The 2,801-nt window shown below is 41.5% G+C and overlaps 1 pseudogene; it reads left to right on the top strand.

Annotated features, from left to right (window-relative positions):
• Positions 1-377: 377 nt before the first annotated feature.
• LOC121017115 (uncharacterized) lies at positions 378-528 on the top strand (annotated as a pseudogene).
• The last annotated feature ends 2,273 nt before the right edge of the window (positions 529-2,801 follow it).

The following is a 2,801-nucleotide window of genomic DNA, read 5'->3' as shown; positions in this document are numbered from 1 at the left end:
AGCGACCTGGCCCAGCTGCATGTCACCCTGGGCATGTTCCAGATCACAATTTGGGACTGTTGCAGGTGGAACCGCTTATTGGTGAAGACAGGTTCAGACTAACAGAGATAAAATTGCATGAAAGACATTCGGTGGACAGTGGGCCTAGCTGCAGCTCACAGGTGTCTCCAAGAGCACACGGGCAATCGCTGGACCAGGGCAAGATGTCCGGCAGGTCATGGGACGCTTCTTCACCGCAGAAGCCATTTTTTTTAAGGCAATATCATGGTTTCTCAGGTTGACTTGGAAGAGGATGCCCAGCTGTTAAGTGGCAAAGAAAAATGGAGAATGATCTACTTCTGGGGGGTGATGATGCTCCATTTTAAAACTACAATATGATCGCTTCTCGGCCTTTTGGCTAAGATCAAGTGTAGTAAAACCACAATACGATTGGCATGATTATGATATCAAAAACATTATAGCCTTTCTCAAAGCTGTAAACAGCTAATGCCATATGACTATTGCTTTTGAATGTAAAGAGAAATTCCTAAGTATATTTTGGTATAGTTGCTACATACATTTTATGATAGTTTCCCATCACAAAAGGAACAACTTGGGTTTTATAGTAGTTTCACTAAACCAATGCTGGAATTATACAAAGTTATGCTTGTGTGAGTTTTTTTTTTTTTTTAATTTTTTTTTCAACGTTTATTTATTTTTGGGACAGAGGGAGACAGAGCATGAATGGGGGAGGGGCAGAGAGAGAGGGAGACACAGAATCGGAAACAGGCTCCAGGCTCTGAGCCATCAGCCCAGAGCGTGACGCGGGGCTGGAACTCACGGACCGCGAGATCGTGACCTGGCTGAAGTCGGACGCTTAACCGACTGCGCCACCCAGGCGCCCCTTGTGTGAGTTTTTGAAATCAAATTCCTCCTTCAAAAAATATATATGAGATGAGGGGCTTCTGGAATGGCAGTGAGAGTAACTCAATGGGCCCTCTTGCCAGTGAAACATTCATTTAACTGGTGACAGTTATGAAAGCAAAATTAAAGTATCTGGAAATTGTCCAAAGGACATCAAGCAAATGGGGAAACATTTATTTAAGAAAGTCTACTATATATCGCAGCAAGAACAATGAGTGTCTGTGACTTGCGAGCCATGGCTCTCTCCCAAATCCCTTTCTAGTTGAGTGTAATGGGAGCTGTATTCCAAGTGGTTATGGCCAAGAAAATGGGTCTAACTTCTCCCTCAGTTCCCAGGCTGGAGATCCAGCTCCATTTTGAAAGGGGAAGACCACTGTCATGTCTCCTTATATATAGCTTCATGATAGGGAAGATGTATTTTAGGAAAGTGCAGTCAATTGGGTTGGAGAGTCTTTCCTCCAACTTGCCCCGATTTTTAGGATAGAAGCTTTAACTTGGATGTAGTATGCCAAGAATTCTGGGCCCTGATAAACATTTACCCTAGTTTCAGTGCCAGGAGGGGCAAACCAAGGGACCAGGGCTACCATCCCTGCCCAGCCCTCATGTTGTAGAGCAGGGCATTCACTTAAGAAGAGTCCCTAGCCCCAGGGCAGTGATGCTGAGATTCTGTGCAGGGGGTGATGAGGCCATAAGAAAAGAGAGTTCTTCATGGTGTCCTCAACTTGAATGACTACTTGGAACAGGTTGTGAGGAGGTTCATGCCTAAAGGTTTTGTTGAAAACAATGGAGATCTTGTTGATGTGCTATTAAGACATCAGTTAGCAATGGTAAAAGCCAGTAGACCACCTAGAAGTTTGCCAGAGAGAAAAAGAAAAGCAATGTCTGAGAAAAGCCTTCTGAGGGTCTAAGAAAGTATCAAATATAGGTCCTGCTTTTTAATAGACCTCAGATTTAATTGGTCTGGGATATGGAACAATTTATGTCACAGGGCATTGTTGAAAAGTTGGCAGACACCTAGCAATTAGTGGAGGCTAATGGCTTTGTGTGATACTAATAAAGGTAGAGGAGTTTGAAGCTTAATAAGAAAATCACAGAAAGAGCCACTCTGGGGAGTTCAGCTAAGACCACAGACATCCTTGATGGTAGAAAAGACCCCTCATTTGCCTAAAGATGCATCATCTGAGGGGCACTATCAGAAGCTTCAGACTGTGGGAGAAAGATGGTACTGAATTAGATCAGCCATCTACTAGAAACATAAAAAAGCAAACAATAGCAACAACAAAAAGCCTGAGGGAGTACTTCTTATCCAGAGTTGCTACAATGGATTATAGAAGACATCCAGTTTTCAACAAGAAAAATCATGAGAAATGCAAAGATACATGAAACTGTGGTCTATACACAGAAGACAAGAAGAAATGAGACCTCTGAGAGGGCTCAGATGTTGGGCTTAGTGGACAAAGACTTCAATGAAGCTATCATAAATATGTGCAAAGAATTAAAGGAAGCAATATTTAAATAATTTGAGAGAGTTATGTTGACATGTCTCATTAAATAGAACCATACAAAACAAAATCACGCTGAAATACCACCTCACACTCTCTCTGATGGATGTCATGAGAAAGACAGATAATAACATATGTTGGCGAGGATATGGAGAAACATTAACTGTCATAATTTGATTGTGGCAATACAAAATATTGAAGCCACTTAGCAAAACACCAATCACATGGTGTTAACACATGACCCAAGAATTCTGCTCTAGGTATTTATTTCCAATAGATGAAAACATATGTAAAACAAAACAAAACAAAGAATCCAAAAGCTCTTGTACTCAACTGTTCATAGCAACATTATTTATAGTGTTAAAAAAGTAGAAACAACTTGAGTGTCCGTCAACT

The sequence above is a fragment of the Herpailurus yagouaroundi genome, unplaced genomic scaffold, assembly GCF_014898765.1.
Source record: "Herpailurus yagouaroundi ecotype Mexico unplaced genomic scaffold, PumYag 29, whole genome shotgun sequence".
NCBI lineage: Eukaryota > Metazoa > Chordata > Mammalia > Carnivora > Felidae > Herpailurus > Herpailurus yagouaroundi.
Note: the sequence above shows the minus strand (reverse complement) of the source record. Positions and strands in the feature narration are given on the sequence as shown.